Here is an 18,140-nt window from a genome sequence, read left to right on the forward strand (position 1 = left end):
CACCGTCTATGGAATGCCTTTCTCTGCTCCAGTACTGCCTTCCCCAATCCTCTGATCGTGCCAAGGAGCTCTGATGGCAGTGCCTAGCATGATGGGCTCTTAGCCAAAAGGCTGCACATCTTTGATGGTTCTCAAGTACCATCTTTGCAGGAGAAGAATTCACAGTCTCCTCCCGTCAGGATTATCAGCCTTGGAAATCTGATGAAGAGTCACTGCGAGAAGCACCTCAGTGGGAGTGAGTGTGGGTTTCCAGCCTTGTCTGCACCTGCTCCATGGGAGAAAGATGAGCTGTGTCCTCGCGTTAAGACCTAACCACCTTGGAAATCGGTGGAGGGTGGCCATAACAGTACACGCTGGGCCTGTCCAGCTGGTCAGCTCTGCCACGGTTATCCGAAGGAGCTGTGGAGCCCATGGTGGGTGGGATTGGGTGAGATGGCTATCTAGCAACCCTGCATTGTATTCTTGCCTTGGATCTGTGAACAGGAGCGGGTCCAAGAGCCTCTGCTTGTGTGAAAGGCCTGCTGTGCGCACACCTACCTCATTCTGTGTCATTTGTTTCATCAGCATGCAGTCATATATTAAAGCAACCACTGTGTGCCAAGTGCCACACTGAGTGCTAGACATACAGAAATCTCCCCCTCCTCTTACCCCACCACCACGTACACACTTGCGTTCCAATCACATCATGTTACTTGCAAGTCATTTGCATGTTACCCAAGCATCTCCTTGGTTCTCATGCCTCTGTGCTTTATGCCTTTGCAAATTCTGTTCCTCACTTAGGAAAAGCTCATTCCTATTGTTGGCTCCATGTGTATACATGCTGGACTTCCAAGACTCCACTGTGGCATCCCCTCTACCAGGAGACCCCCGGAGTTGGACGAGGTGTCCCACCCAACTCCTTCTGTGAGCATCACTTGACCTCTTGCACTTGCTGCGGAGGGTCAAGGACTGCAGCCTTCAGTATGGACTGAGGCTCAATGTCAAGAAGACAAAGATTCTCACCACTGGACCAATTGGCAGCGTCAGGATGGATGGCGAAGAGATTGAGATTGTTCACAGCTTCAGTTTGCTCAGCTCCACAGTCAACACTCTTGGCACCAGCAGTCAGGAAATCAAAAAGCGTATCGCGATGGGAAAGTCTGCTGTTAGGGACCTCTCTAAAGTACTCAAGAGCAACGGTGTCTCTCTGGAGACTAAGGTGTGCCTGATACAGGCCATAGTCTTTGCAATCGCTTGTTATGCATCAGAGAGTTGGACAATGACTAGGGAGGACGGAAGGAGAGTTGATGCCTTTGAGCTGTGGTGCTGGAGAAGAGTATTGAATGTACCATGGACTGCCAGGAAAACAAACAGATTCACCCTGGAGAGGATTAAACCAAGCAACTCCTTAGAGGCAAGGATTCTGGGGCTTCATCTGACATACTTTGGACATGTTGCCAGGAGGGATGGGTCCGTGGAGAGGGACATCATGCTTGGGAGGGTGGAGGGATGGCGCAGGAGGGGAAGACCCTCTATGAGATGGATTGATTCAGTGACTGGGGTAATCGGGATGGGTGTGTCGGAGGCAGTGTGGTTGGCGCAGGATAGAGCAGGGTTTAGGGCTGTTGTGCATAGGGTCGCTATGAGTCGTAAATGACTCGATGGCACATAACAACAACAACAACAACAGCAACAAGGAGCCTGGTGGCGCAGTGGTGAGGCGCTCAGCTGCTAACCGCTCTTTTCCAGTACATGTCAGAGTTATATTCACCCCATCCTGTCATCTGTTAAGTGTGCAACAGCATTGTGACAAAGTTGGAACTCTCGAGAGAATGATCAAAATATGACACAGACATACGAGCATATGCTGTCAGGCAAATGGTGCCAGTAGGCTGGCTCAAAGCAAGATTGCCACAAATTGAAGAATTTGTAAAAAGCCCAAACAGGCAATAAAATACGATATATGCCTGTGTTGTGATTATGAGGGTTGGTGAGCCCTGCATGCTTGTCCTAGGACACTCAGTGCTGGTTCTGGGTAGCTGAGCGCCAGGTCCTATCTGGAGGTATTCTTACACTAGCAGAAAAGACCTAGATGTGAACAGTTGTGCATAAGCAAGTTGAATTGGAGCTTGGAAGCCCAAGGGTGTTGCATTCCTCTGCGGGCTCCCATCAAGCACTCTCTTTTGCCTACATCTCTTCTCTACGGTCTGATAGTGTCCGATCCACGGCCAGCAGTCCTGTGATGATCCTGGTGGAGAACTTGGACTTGGTAAAAAAGCAAGGACTGACTGATGTATTAATGCTTAAACCCCCCCCACCACCACCACCACCACCACCTCACTGACTGCCGCTTAGTCAGAACCCTCTCCTAGCTGGCCCTTCACTTGGTTTCTGAAACTGTAAAATGGGATGTGAAGAGATTGCCCATCTTTCTTCCAAGGAGCTGCTGATGGATTCGAACTGCCTTTGGGTTGTGGATTAACCCACCAGAGCTCCCTCGTGTGTTAATAGAAGAGGGACCGAGTTCTCTCAGCCCCTGTCTGCCAGTTTGTAATACTGTGGTCGCTTGCGTGTTGTGACTGTTCTGAACTGTGGTCGCTTGCAGGTTGTGATGATCCTGGAAGTGATGCCACTGGTGGTTCAAGTATCAACATGGTTACACATAATGGACCTGTTTCTGTGGAGCTTCTAGACTAATCAGACAGACTAGGAAGGCAAGCCTGATGACCTCCTTCCCAAAGTTAGCCAGTGAAAACCCAATAGGTAACGAGAATTATTGTCCAGTGTACTGGGAGATGAACCGGTTACATTGGAAAGCTCTCAAAACACACAGTTGGTGCAACTGTGATGGTAAAGGTAGCTTAAGACGGAGCAGCGCTTTGTTCTGTTGTATTTGGTATCACCATGGGTCAGAGCCGACTCCATAGCAACTAACAATAGAATTAACTTAGAGTTCTCCCTAAATGTCCTGTCTACACCGAAAGGTCCTGAGTGCTTCCCAAGGTGTAGGGACTCAGATAAAGAAAGTTTCTTCCCTTGGACTCATCAGTTGGTTCCAGCCATCACAAGATGCTGTTTGAAAAAGATTCTAAAACAGAGCAAGAAATATGTCCGTGATTGATTAGTGATATCTGCTGTGGACTGGAGACTGAAGTGGGGCAGCGCCCATTTCACATACTCACCTTCCAGACCTGCTGATCTTTAAGGTCCCTTATTGCCTGCAGTGGACATGGTCAGCAGTGCCTTCCAGCAAATAGGGAAGACAGCGACCTGGCCAACTGTCTGGAAGAGATGCACATTTGTTTCTGTTCCCCCTAAAATATGATCCAACAGACTGTGGAAGTTATCGAACAATATCTTTAATACCACGTGAAAGTAAAATCTTTCTGAAGATTATGAAAACAAAAAAATGACTGGACCAGTATATTTGTGGGGAACTTCCAGAAATTCAAGCCAGATTCAGAAGAGGCTGTCGCATGAAGGAAACCATTGCTAATGTCAGAAGGATCTTGGTTGAAGGCAGAGAATACTAAAATGTGTTTGTTTTTGTTTTATTATGAAATGGCATTTGACTGTGGATCATAACAAATTATGGGTGACCCTGAGAAGAATGGAATCCTGGAAAACTTACCTGTGCTCTTGTCAAACCTCTGCATAGACCATAAAGCAGTCATTTTAACAGAACAAGGGGACATGGTGGCTAAAAATCAGGAAAGGTGTGTCTCAAAGTTGCTTCCTCTCTCCGGTAGCTATCCAATCTGTTCGCCTCAGAAGCTTGACTATGTGAAGAAGAATGTGACAACAAGGTTGGAGGAAGACTCATCAACAACCTATGTTATGTAGGTGGCACTGCCTTCCCTGTAGAAAGTGAAGAAGACTTGAAGCACTTACTGCAGAAGGTGAAGCCTACAGTCTTCTATATGGTTTACATCCAACATCAAGAACATAAAAAATGTCACCTGTCAATGGACAGCATCATGATAGAGGGAGGAAAAATTGAAGTCATCAGTTACTTAATTATACTTGGATCTGAAATATTACTAAAACTCAGGATTGTTTTTTTTAATGAATTTTAATGAAAGTTTACAGAGACTTAGGGTTTCCAGCCATTCATTGTTGCACTTTTCTCCCTGCCCACTCTTCCCCCTAATTCACTTTTCTCCTTGAAAAGTAAAACTCTTTCATTGTTATGCAGTCTCTCCCCCCAAGTCCACTCCACTGTGCAGCCTTCATTTTGGACTCCTGTCATATGTCCCTTTTAAACAGGTCTCTCCTCATCTGTTTCAATGCAGTATACATCATTCCTCCCCTCCTTTTCTGTCTTCCCTCAACCCCGATGTCAGTTCCATTTTACAACAGTGGCACTATGCAATATTTGTCCTTTTGTGACCAAGATAGTTCACTCAGCATAACGTCCTCCAGGGTCACCCACTTTGCATAATATTTCATGAGGTCCTTGTTTTTCAATGCTGCATAGTATTCCATTATGTGACTATACCAGAGCTTCTCTATCCATTTGTTTGTTCATGCGCACTTGGGTTGTTTCCAGCTCTTTGCTATTGCAAACAAAGCCACAATAAACATAGGTGTGCATAGGATTGTTTTAAATTATAGCACATAATATGGGTAAATGAAGGTGAAGTTTTCACTCCGCATGAGCTTTATGACTCGTTAACTTCTTTGTAAGAGGATACAGCATCCTATTGTTTGAGCTCCAGTTTACATTAGTGGTTAACTTCTCTGCAATGAAGTTTCAGCATCTTGTTTTTCTCCATGCCTCTAGACCCATGTTTAACTTCTCATCTGTTTGTATTCCTGTAAATTAGCTGAGCTGGTTGTACTAAATAGTTTTGGAGAGGGCCATTAAAACCCCACTTTTAGACTATGATCTTATATCCTGTGCAAATGTTACTGTTTGGAAAAGTAAGGAATAATCCCATGCTGAGACAGAAAACATTTGTCTCCACAAAGTAAAGCACTTCCCCAAATAAGAAAACCACTTAACTTCAGGGAGAGAGTTACACACGGGTTAATATTGTTTGAAGTAAGCAATGTTTATAACAACTCAGGTTGTTTGTTTAGACTGGGCCCTGTTTGTAGAAATCTAGGCTGTTTGTAGAAGCTGAGTACTGTTTTCTCAGTAATATGTGAATTGCTCTTCCCAGATAGAAAGCTCTGTAACTCTGAAATCTAGATAATATGTCAAACAGATTATTAGCAGACTAAGGTATAAAAGCCTGGAAGCAGGGCCGGCATCTACTTCTGAAATGGCTTGTCTCTGGAAACTCTATGTACAAACAGTGCTCAGGCCTTTTGTTCATAGGGTCACTATGAGTCGTCTACAATTCGACGGCACCTAACAACAATAACAACGACGACATAGAGCTTATGCTACCAAGCCGAAGGTGGGTGATTTTCTTCTGTGGCACTCAGGCCCCGTTCAAACTGTTTTCCTGTCAAACATTCTTCTAGGTGGTATAGCACTGGTCTGTGCATTGCTGTACAGAGGTAACTCGTGGTTGCTGTGATGCTGAACACTGTGACACTGATGTGCCAAACATGGTAATGGTTACCCAGAGTGGACAGTGTTGGCTGGAGCTTCCCGACTAAAACAAGTCTGGAAGCAGGAGCGGCATCCACTTCCAAAACAGCTTGCCTCCAGAAACTCTATGTACGAACAGTGCTCAGGCCGTTCGTTCATAGGGTCACTATGAGTCGTCTATGACTCGACGGCGCCCAACAACAGTGACAACAAGGTATAAAACCCCTAACCACATGAAAAGTGGCAAGTCACTCATGGACTCTTACTGTCTTCTGGGTCTGTGAATAAAGTGGATGTCTGATTCAGCTTCCATTTGTCATATGTCTAACAACAGATCTACCATCAATACGCTTTATAGCAGCAGTCCAGACATCAAAAGGCATGTTGCAGTGGAGAAGTCTGTTGTCAAGGAACTTGCCAAAGTTCTAAAGAGCAAGGATGTCAGTTTAAAGACTAAGGTGCACCTGATCCAAGTCTTGGTATTTTCAGTTACTTCTTATGCATCTGAAAGTTAGACTGTGAATAAGGATGACAGCAGAAGAACTGATGTCTTTGAATTGCAATGTTGGCAGAGTATCTCTCAGATACCTGAAAGAACAAATCTGATTTGAAGCAAGTGCAGCCAGAATGCTCCTTAGAGGCAAAGATGGCGAAACTTCGCCTTACTTAACTTTGGGCATAATCTTAGGAGGAGTCAGTCCTTGGAGAGAGACATTGTGCTGGGAAAGGTGGAAGGGGCAGAGGAAGACACTAAAAAAGGTGGATTAACACAGTGACTACCACGGTGGGCTTAAAGAGGGAGGGAATGATGAGGATGGCGTGGGCTAAGACAGGGCTCAGATCTGGTGTTTATAGGGTCACTATGAATCGCAGTTGACTCATGGGTCCCTAACAACTATATAGCCTGAAATAACATACAGCATCAAATGAGTGGTGAAGTCTTAGTGATGGAAGAAGTTATGCGCTCTGGTGGCTTCCCGGAGGAGTGGAGCGGCACAGCAACAGAGGCCGGCTTGGCTTCGCAAGCGTATGAGCTGTGGACCTGGAACAAAGTCTTGGGCAAGAGGGAATGAAGGCTTCACGAATGCCAAGTGACCTAGACCCCTGGCAGGTAGCACGACACTGATACACAACCCTCAGGTCAGCAGCCTTGGGGAGCTGCCTATTTCTGGGAATTGTGCAGAAGGGAAGGGCCAGCTCCTGGAATGTAGCGCCATTTCCTCCTTGTGGGCTGGGCCACTGCCCCCAGTGTAGCTCTGTCCCCCTGAGCTGGGCACACCCAGCCACCACAGAGATGGTATTAGTTCTTTGACTAATTCCACTCTGACCACATGCTCTCCTGCAAGCTACATTAACAGTGAAAGTGCCCTCTCTTTCAGCTTTATTGACTTGGAAAGTGTGTAGTTGGCCCGAGAGGGTAAGGGGATGTCCTTAAACCACTAAGTATAGAAATGGAGAAGAAAAGTGCAGTGAAGGTGTAAACCATGGGAATGTCAAGCGCTACAATTCTGGAAAGCAGTGTGGCACTTCCCTAGGAAGTTGGGAATAGAAATGCTATTTAATCCAGCAATTCCTAGGTATATCTCTAAAAGAAATAAGAGCTGGCCACAAACTGACACATGCACCCCCATGCCCACGGGACCACTACAACAGCAAAGTGGTGAAAACACTTTGTTCTCAATGGACAAGCAGCTCATGAAATGGTGACACATACATACAATGGAGTATCACGCATCACTGAAAAATGATCAAGAATTAAATACTACATAACACAGGAGGCAGCTGTGTCAGACACAATGAACTTGGCTCAAGATAAAGCAAAGTTCAGAGCTATCGTACATAGAGTCGCTGTGAGTCGCAAGCAACGGTACATAACAACACACTGTGGATGAATCTAGAATAAATTATGTCAGGTGCCAAAAGGCAGTTACAGACATACAATTAATTGTATCACTCACTCATTCACTGCCACCAAATTGGAAGCAACTCATAGCTGCCCCTCCAGCAGGTTTTCAGAAGCCGTAAAACACATGGGAGAAGTACTGCCATGCCAGTCTTTGGGTTGGCAGCCCAAGTCCCTACCCCTTAGGGCGCCAAAGCTCCCTGATTACGGTATAAGGCCACTATTATTAAAAAATAGGATTTGTTGTGGTGGTGGTTGTTGTGTGCCGTCTAGTCAGAACCGACCCATAGCTGATCCTCCAGCTGGTTTTCAGTTAATCACAGGGAGGAGATTGTCCACGCAGATATTATCAATCTTAGAAGAATAATAAGAATGGAAAAGCAGTAAAAATTAATAGACGAGTTGGTGAATGAAAAGGCAATACGCAGTAAGAATTGATTACACATTGTTCTTAACATTAATCAATGGTAATTAATTTTTAAAAAAATGCCCATGATTGATTGATTGTGTGAAAACCCAACATGATTTGTAAATCTTTGCTCAAATCATTTTCTTAAATGAGAAAAGGAACTATGGTATCAAAGTACATGTCTTCATATTATAACGTTGGCCTTGGAATTATGACTCATTTCGTATTGAAAATAATAAATACAGTACTTAAGTCTTGATTTTTTTTTGCTTTCATTAAGACCTTTAACTCAACTTTAGTCGAGATTTTTTGTGAACTAAGTATGAATTTTAAGATTCTGTATTTAAAAATAAAAAGGGGCAGTGAAAACAAACCTTCGTTTTGTAAAGTTGGTAGCATCTTTGGGAGGACAGCCTGGTTGAACACTCCCCCAGTCTCAGAGAATCTGGATAATGGAAATGATTAATCTGTTGACTGAAAGATTAGTAGAATGAGTCCTCATGGAGACACCACAGAAGAAATGCCTGGCAATTTCTTCCAAATATTCAGCCATTGAAAACGCTATGGCCTCTTCTCTGGCATACAGGGAACCTCCATGAGTCAGAAGGAATTTAATAGCATCTGGTTTGCTCCATAACCCCTCCCATCACCTAGTCTGTAGTCAGTGCCAGGGAAGCAGCCACGAGACTGGGCAAAAGATTCAAGGTGACAGTTGAAGAAAAGCTGCGAAATTTACAGCCAAAAAGAGCTGAGATGGTGTAGCATGGCACTTCCGAGCTTGAGCTTTCAGTCTGGCTGATGCATGCCAGAGGCCCGTGAGAGGAGGCTGTAACTGAGGTGTGGACCTGCCTGAGCACCATCCATCTGGCCAGGACTGTATCACTGGTTACACTTAATTGGTATCAGGTGAATGTGGAGAGTGGAGAGGCCAGGGAATGCCTGGACTCTTCGAAAGCGCCTGATGCCAAAAGCCATATCTTCCCTGGGGGTGTGGCTCATTTAGAATGGTGAGCAGCGCAGTATGTGATTTTTGATCTCTTCTTTGGGGAAACAAGCTCTGTAGAAATCCTAAACACTGGGGGCTTGGAGGAAAAGGGAAGATTTGGTGTGGATAACCACTGAACTCTGCGCTGTCCAGGGTTTTGCTGGACTCTGGTGCCGGCTTCAACTTTTATCCATTTGCTGGGGGGTTAACTGAGACTTGATGACCCCATGAGTGTCAGTGGAGCTCCCTAAAATTTTCAGTTAAATTAGTAGCGCTCAGACTTTTTCCTTGCTGCATCCAGCAGTGGACCGTCTCTGCTGCCTCTGTGGACTGGCCCTTTTCACTGTGGTTGAACACGGAGTTGTCTGGCCTGAAACTTTGTGCCAATGGCCGTGACCTGACTAGAGTCCATGTTGCCAAGCTCCAGATCGAGCACGGTGACGTGAGGTACATATTTGTTAGCAGTGGCTTTGTACTAGTTGTTGTTCCGTTGGGTTCAGAACAGACTTATTCAGCGCTGACCTTCCAAGCAAGTTCAAAAAGGAGACTGCAAATCGCATGGGAAGGATTGCCCATTTTTCTCCAGTGGAGCAGCTGCTGGATTAGAACCACAAGCCTTTGGGTTGGCAGCACAACTCCTTACCACTAAACCACCAGTAGCCCTTTATGTAGTACTTGAGTCTTGCCATTGCCATGGTAACTGCCAGTGGCTATTACACCTTCCCGTCACTGGAGATCTCCCAACACCTGACACAAGTTTGGTTGCTGCACCAACCAGCCAGAATGTGAAGGATCTTCACCCTGGTGCCTAACTCCCCGGCTTTGGCTACCTGGTCTTGTCTCTCCCTTCCTCCACACACCTGGGAAGCAGTCCACTGACGGCGTATTATTGACGATTATTTTCTTGTTCCATCAACAGGGAAATTGAGGCTCAGTGTGTCACAGCAGTCCATGTTCAAGGCCTAAGTGGAATTCAGCTGTCTGGCTACAGAGTCCCATGCTGTTAACCGATGCCACCACCTACCCCAGGCGGCTTCAGTGGGAGCTCCTGGGGCTTGGCGCTGTTCCCAGGAGCTCTGGGAAGCACCCAGCACACTGGAAATCGCTAAGTGATAAGGTTATTCTGAGAGCATCAGCTTTCCCAGTCCCTCGCTTCCCAGTGGCTGAGTCTGCCTCTGTCAGGCCTCTGTTGCTCGGCGCAGGGAAGTCTAGGGGGACAAAAGGATGCACTGGGGAATATCAAGTATTCACTAAATGAGGAATCCCTGAGCATCCCATACCCTGACTCTGTGAGGCTCGCGGCGAAGAGCAGACTTGATTTTGTCCTCAAGGAGCTTAAGCTTGGCCTGGGGACTTGAACCCACCATCCGTCAAACAACTAGACGCCATGCATGTGGGTGAGGAAAGGAGGGCACAAAAGATGGGCGGCACCCACAAATCACACAAGGCCCTGTGTGATGGGTTCCCACCTCCCAGAGGTCAAGGCCAGGAAGACAGTCCCAACAGCTTAACCCTCTGCACAGTGAGGGCCAATTCTCTGGCTACTGGGTTGCCTGCTTGTCATTCAGAAACGTCATTGTTGCGCCTTATGTCAAGTTCAAAGATACTTAAGGTTTGCACGTGCATGTTATTGACAATGATTTGGCAAAGACGCAACACTGCCTTTCAAGAAGAAGTTTCTAGTTTGAGCGCTGCTGATGGGTGCAGTGTTGGGGGTTGGTGGTGTCGAGTGGGTGTGGGCGTGGCGGTTGCCGTGGTAACCACTGAGCAGGCTCTTGGAAAAGTTTTCTGAGCGGAGGGGGCTGCCTGGAACCGCAAGGCTGTTTCCATGGAAATGGTGTTCCAAGGATGGGGACGTCCCCACACAGGCCTGTTTCAGTTGAGGGTGAAGACGCAGGGCCCTTTCACGGAGGGATGGGGAAGTGTGTTTGCAGCGCCTGTGTCCCTCTGGGAACAGGACGAAAACAAACATTCCAGCACCTTCTCTAGGCTGGGCACGCTTGTCCCTTTTTTTCTTATTCCATCCTTACCCGGCTTTTGCTACGTGTGGTTCTCTCATCGTTTTAGGAATCGAGTGGGGACGTGAAAAATAACTTTTCCAAGTTGCTCAGCTGACTAGTGGAATGAATGGTGTCCTAATGGTAAGGAGATGTGCTGCCAACCCAAAGCCCTGTGGTTCAAATCCACCAGCTTGTTGCATGGGAGAAAGATGAGCAGTCTCTTCCTTTGCGATTTGCAGCGTCTGAAAAGTCACTGGACCGTCAGCTATGAATCCTTCCAACTCAAAGATGCACAACAACAGTATCAGGAAAGAATAACAAGTCCTACAGGACTTAGAGGAGAATTGTTAGACCTCAAGAAAACACATCCTCTCAAAAAGGGGAAGAGACAGTATTTCAGATTGATCTTTAAGGTGCTTTGCAAGTAGGTCTTCAAACCAGTTCTTTTTAGTTTACTCGTGGAAAACTAAGGAGCTCTGATGGCTTCTTGTTACTGTTGTTACGTGCCATCAAGTCCGGTGCGATGGAAACACCCATCTGAACCCTGTCCTATCCTGCGCCTTCCTCATAATCAGACAGTCCTGAGCCCGTGGCTGCACTCACTGTGTCAGTCCGTCTGACGGAAGGTCTTCCTCTCTTTTGACATCTCTCTTCTCCAAGGAGTAACCTTGCCAGCCACGTGTCCAGAGTATGAGATGAAGCTTCATCATCTTCGCCTCCAAGGACCACTCTGGCTGCACCTTCTCTGAGGCATATCCGTTTGTCCTTTTGGCTGTCTGTGGAATATTCTTCTCCAGCATCACAGTTTAAAGGCATCTTTTTTTTTTTTAAATTTTTTATTAATTTTAATGAAAGTTTACAGAGACTTAGGGTTTCCAGTCAGTCATTCATTGTTACACTTTTCTCCCTGCCCACCCCTTCCCCCAAATTAACTTTTCTGCTTTATGAGTAAAAGTCTTTCATTGCTATGCAGTCCCTTCCCCCCAAGTCCACTGCACTGTGCCGCTAAGGCATCAATTTTGTCAGCTCTTCTCTTATCATCTTGTTGGGTTTTGTTTTGTGAGGGTTTTTTAACATGCTGCATATGTGATTTTTAATTTTTTTAAGGCTTTCTCTTTTTTAAAATTATTATTAAATTTTATTAGTTTTAATGAACATTTACAGAGATTTGGGGTTCTTATTCATTCATTGTTGCACTGTTTTCTCTACCCTCCTCCCCAGTTCGTTCTTCTTCCCCCCCCCCATGTCTGTTTTAATTGTCCAATTGCCACAGTGCTTGTCAAAGCCAGTTCTGATTAATCTCCTTTGTCAGTGTGCCCTTTGCCCTTCCCTATCACTCCTCCCTGAGAGAGACTTCACCCTGATTCATAAGGAAAAGGGGATGGCGTATTCTCTTAGCTACTTCCTGCTCTTGATTGGCTTGTTTGTATGCATTGGGTTTCGCATTGTTCTTCATTCATATTGTGTTTCATGCACTCATTCCCAAGCATTGTGTTTTATAAAGTTGATCACCATTGGACCTTACCCATCATTACTATGGTTTTTTTTTAGGTCTTGGCCGCATTCTTCCCATTTGCTTCACCCCCTCACTCCACCCACCAAACTCAACCCTGTGCTTTTGTCCCTACCCATCCTCACCCCTCAGCTCTCACCCCTTACCCCCTTGGGTTCCCATACATGTTTTACTAGTTATCCTTCTACTGTTACAATAATGATCTTATGCCATAGTTAGTTCATTCAGCATAATGCTCTCCAGTCTTTCCCAAGTTATGTAGTATTTTTTTTAAATTATTGCTCTCCTGTCATTTTATTAATTCTCCAGCACTAAGGTGGATAACAAGTGACTGAAAAGACCGTAGCCTGAAAGACACCTTGGGTGTGTGAATCAGGTACTCGAACTGACATCATTGCTTCTACATAATTTGGAGAGAACCCTAACTACAGACTTCCCCCATGCAGGATATCTCCTGATTTCCCGACTGCTAGTACCAAGTGTATTGATTGTGGATGTAAGTTAAGATGAAGTTGTTGACAGTTTAAATCTCTTCTCCATCTATCTTGATGTAGCTTATTGGTCTGTTGTTGTTGTTGTTGTTGTTGTTAAGTGCTGTCAAGTCGTAGATGACTCATAGTGACCCTATGAATGAAAGACCTGAACATTTGTATAACTTTCATCGTTTCTCCAAGTTCATAGAGTTTCTGGAAGCAAGCTGTTTCAAAAGTGGATGCCACTCCAGCTTCCAAGCTTATTTGTCTAGTGATGAGAATTTTTGCTTTCTTGATTGAAGACTCTTAGTTGTGAGATAACATCAGGGATATTATCCATGAAGACAGCAAAAGGTCATTACAAAAAAATAAAATTAGGTGTCAGAAGAAAGTCTTAAAATAACACTATAGCATTGAGGAGCTAAAACAAAGGGAAGAGATGTTGAAGTAAAAGAGCTGAACAAAGGGCATCTTGAGAAGACAAAGCAAAATATTATAAATGGAGAGTGCAGAGAGCTGAAATTGGAGAATAAATCCTGGAGGAATGAAAAAAAATTGGAGAAAGAAAATTTTTCAAACTGAAAAATAAATTCAAGCCTCAAGTTACAACACTTCAGAGATGCTATGGACAAAATCTTGAAATACTCAGGAATCATCAAAAGAAGATGGAATGAATACACAGAAGTACTGTAAAAAAGGAATTGACTGGCATTGAAATATTTCAGGAAGTACCAAATGATCGAGAGCCATTGGCAGTTAAGAAGTTCAAGCTGCAATGAAGGCACTGGCAAAAAAAATAAGACCCTAGGAATTGATAGGATACCAATTGACATGTTTCAGCTAACAAATGCCGCTTACCTGTCTATACCAGGAAATTTAGAGGAGCACTGCCTTGACTGACTGACTGGAAGAGATCCATGTTTTTTCTCCGTTCTCAAGAAAGATGATCCAACAGAATATTGACATTATCCAATAATATCATTTGGAAGCAGGAGTGGCATCCATTTCCAAAATAGCTTGCGTCTGGGAACCTTATGAACCTGGAGAAAGGATGACAGTTATACAAGTGTCCAGGTCTTTTGTTCATAGGGTCGCTATGCGTCGCCTACAACTCGACGGCACTTAACAACACCACCACCAGCATAGAGAGAGGTCAGGTGGCCTAGTGGGCAGAAAGTGATGCTGCCAAGCCAAAAGTAGGTGACTAATCCACGGCCCTCAGGCCTGTTTGTTTTTTGTTTTGTTTTTATTGTTGTTGTTTTTTAATTTTTTGTGTGAGTGTACCGTCAAATCGGATCTGACTGGTACAGGAGGAGATTGTCCCTCCTTCCCCGGCAGAGCATCTGGTGGATTCGAACCATGTGCCTCTTGGATTGTAGTTGCAGCTCCTTGCCACTAGGCCACCAGAGCTCCCCTCAGGCCTGTTTTTAATTAATTTTCGGTAAAACATTCTTCTTGGTCGTATAGCCCTGGTGTGTCCACTTGCTTTACAGAGGTAACTTGTGGTTGCTGTTAAGCTGAATGCTGTGACACTGATGTGTCAAATGTGAGAATGGTAACCCTTGGCGGACAGTGTTCCATGGAGCTCCCCGTTTGGAAGCAGGAATGGCATCCTCTTCCATAAAAGCTTGCCTTTGGAAACCCCACGAACCTGGAGAAAGGATAAAAGTTGTACAAGGGTCCAGGTCTTTTGTTCATAGGGTTGCTATGAGTGGCCTTTGACTTGATGGCACTTAACAACATCAACAACAATAAGATCATTAAAAAATTCTAGTCTATTCTGTTTGTTTTTTTTTTGGGGGGGGGAAGGGACGTGACTGAAGAAGCTTACACCCTGAGTGAAGCCCAGTTCTAAATGGAGAGAAATTGAAATAGAGGAAAGGGGGCACATTGGAAGTTGTCCTTAACCACTGAACCATCTTTTATGCTGTGGTGACATAGGACTTTTAAACGCCTTCCTTTCTAGCACCTGAAATGAGTCTCTTTGTTGGAGTGTGGGGTACTCTTGTCTGTTTCCTTCTCCCCTCCACTTACAGAGGCATTACTTAGTGGGTTTATAGAGGGGGTCGTGGAGGGAGGGAAGACTGAAAATCACCTATCTGGAGACTGTACAGCCTTTGTGAATTGGTAAGTTCTCCAGGCTCATTCTTCTGCCCTGGGCTCTTTCTTTCTGGCTCTTTTCTTTCTTCCTGGGCTCACACTTGCTTCTAGAAGGCTCCTCTATAACTGGTTCTAACCTTTCTCTGTAAAGGAAAGTCCCCATTAATGAAAGAGTTGCCCCTTGGCCCTTCTCTGCATAGAGACATCCAGACATGTGGCTCATGGGTTGACTGCCATTCAGAAATGCCAGTGTTGAGTTCAGTTCATTCAGCAAGCATCTGCCCTGTGTTGGTGCTTAGCCAGGCTCTGGGGTGGGGGGCAGTGGGAGGGCTTTAGAGATGGACAAGATGACCTTGAGTGCAGGCGTGAATATAGAACACAGAAGATTCAGGCACAATGGTGGCCCCTAAGCCCGGAACCCCAGGGCTGGAAGCATGGGATGGAGATGGTGCCTCCCACCAGTCTTAACCCATGAAGAGTGTGTGCCCCTAGGGCTCGTGGGGAGGAGCGGAGGGTGAAGTGTCACCACATGGCCCCCTGGGAGAAGCAAATCTGGTCGTAGTGGAATCTGAAGGACTCCAGCCTGGCCGACTCCAGAGGTCTGCGGTGGTGGCCACAAGGTTGAAAGCCTGGGGACCAGTACTTGACCCCTCGGCCATGGGCATGTAGCACAAGAAGAATTTGGCCTAGAAGGTCTCAGTTTGATTATTGTGCTCTTTCTTTTAACTAAAAAGAAATATTTTTTTTAAAAAATGGAGTTTGTTGGGAGAGAAGTCCACCTATGCTCCTGTGACCTCTCAGGGGTATGGTGCTGTCCGGGGAGAACTCCCTGGCCGTTTCCTGCCAGCTGCTTTGGCAAGTACAGACTGTTTTTGTTTTGTTTTGTTTTGCCTTGTTTTGTTTTTTCAGCAAGTGTTTCTCCTCCGAATCTTCCTAGTCTTGAATCAAAGATTTGGTTCACGCCCTGTGTCTTGTGTTACTAACATAAAATTTACTAGTTCTCTTATTTTGAAAAGAAAATCAAGAGGCATGCTTTTTCTTCCCCATAATTCTCTCTCACATAACAGTTTTTACTCATAATCTCTGCCAGCAGAAAATAGAAGCTCCAGAAACAGCGTCGTCATTCCTGGTCAAACGTAGTTTGCGTCTATCCCAGGTCAAGACAGTGGTTACAAGAAAGACAGTGAGAAGCAGGCTCCTATAATTGTAGAGAGAAAGGGCTGACTTTCACCTTTTTATCTCCTTTTCTGTCTTTCTTAGAGTTCCTTCCAGCCCCCTTGGACGACCGTTTCTATCGTGTATTCAGCCTGAGAGAATGCAGTTTGACCTCATTAAAAAAAAATTATATTGGTTTGCATACAGAATTTGTATACATAGTGGGTTTTTTATATACATTGTGCTTCAGGCATTCCTCTATTCGCATTGCTTTTCATACATTCCCATACATTGTTTTATAAAATTCATCACCATTGATCCATGCCCATCGTTACCTCACCTCTTCAGGTTCCCATTGGATCTTTCCTAATCTCTTCAACCCCTCACTCTACCCACGTAACCCTGTGCCTTCAAGGTTTACCCTCATCCCGCCCTCCCCTTACTCCTTTGGACTTTTGTATACATCTTACTAGTAATCCTTCTATTTTTACAATAATGGTCTAATGCAGTATTTGTCCTCATGAAACTGAGTTAGTTCACTCAGCGTAACATGCTCCAGCCTCTTTTACAGTATTTTTTCAGAATCACTGCTCCTGAGTGCTGCATAGTATTCCACTTGTGTGACTATATTAGAATTTCTCAATCCTTTTGTTTGCTGATGGACATTTTGGCTGTTTCTATTTTCTTGCTGTTGTAATGTTGCTATAAATATTGGCATACAAATCTCCATTTGTGTCTCAGTTCTGTTATCCTTGGGGTATATTCCTAGGAGTGGAATAGCTGATTTACGTCATCTTTGTAGAGAGATCCAGGAGCCAGTTGCCAGGGCTGCAGTAGGCTTTAGCTTTCCTATCATAAATCAAAGACACGTAAATTGCGCAGCCTAAGATGGCTTGATCATCTTACTGTTTTGGGAACATTCAGCTTTTCCAGTGTGTAAGTATAATACATACTTCTTGTGGGAGATTAAAAAATTGAGGGAAGACCCACCGGCGCGAGAGGCTTCGTGGAAGTTGCATGTTGTCTTCTCTGAAGAAACATGAAGTCACGCTGTCTTGTGTTCGCTCTGCCCATCCTGACGTTCCGGATGTGGATCCCTGTGTCGCTGAGCTGTAACAAAGCTAACTCAGTGCCCGTGATGACCTATGCCTGGAGAAGGCAATTGCTCGTGCTGTAAGCAGTGCGTGCTTTGGGCGCGCTTTGGGATGAGTGCTGTGACTGCGTCGGTATGTGCAATCCTCGAAATTACAGCGACACCTCCGACGTCGAAGAGCACTGTGGAGGAACCGCGTGAGTCCATCCCATCACTCTTCCAGACCCTCCCTGAAGGGGACACTCACCTAAACTGGAACGTTGTCTCCTTTCCCGTGGCAGAAGAGTTGTCCCATCATGACAACCCGGTTTCGTTTTTAGAAACTGTAAACCAGCCACACCACCAAAATGTGTCTGTTCCCAGCAATCATGTTCACGCACCTTATGCCAGTGACAAAGAGCACGTATGCGCCGTTGTCTGCTTTGACGGCTGCATGTCCGTCCATCAGTACAAGATCTCCTGTGTGTCCATGGTGGCGTCCAAGGACTGCTGGTTCCACAACGCCTCCTGTGAGTGCATCGACTAGGGCAGCAAGACTGTTAAATGTGTGAACTGCATGCTTTAGAGGAGGGGAGGAAATGCACAGCAGAGCCATTTACACAACAACAAATGCTAGGAAAAGTTAATGCGTGAAGGGAAGATGATCTAAACATGTGGAATGTGCAACTTTTAAAATACAACTAATCTAGTTACTTGTTAAATTAACACCATTTTAGCTACTTTCATCGACCTTTTCGCCCAGTAGCATGAAAGCCTTTCCTTTAGCACATAGAGGAGCCAACACAGGTAGAATTTTTTGAAAGGTCTGAAGCTTCAAACATAAGCATCCTAGCAATCCTTCTAGTCTGACTTTGAAAGTCTTAGCAGAAGCAAATTCCAGTAAGTTTTATCTGCTCAGTGTACACCCAGGACCCTGGGGAGGTTTTTACCCTTTAGAACTGTGACATAGCAGGACATAGCATATGTGTAAAATACATACACGGACAAA

At 45.2% G+C, this 18,140-nt stretch overlaps 1 pseudogene; it reads left to right on the forward strand.

The window, feature by feature from the left end:
• The first annotated feature begins 17,213 nt into the window (after positions 1 to 17,213).
• Positions 17,214 to 17,717, forward strand: LOC102858011 (annotated as a pseudogene).
• Positions 17,718 to 18,140: the final 423 nt, after the last annotated feature.

The sequence above is a fragment of the Elephantulus edwardii genome, unplaced genomic scaffold, assembly GCF_000299155.1.
Source record: "Elephantulus edwardii isolate Elephantulus edwardi_28Jun2011 unplaced genomic scaffold, EleEdw1.0 scaffold00027, whole genome shotgun sequence".
NCBI classification, from domain to species: domain Eukaryota; kingdom Metazoa; phylum Chordata; class Mammalia; order Macroscelidea; family Macroscelididae; genus Elephantulus; species Elephantulus edwardii.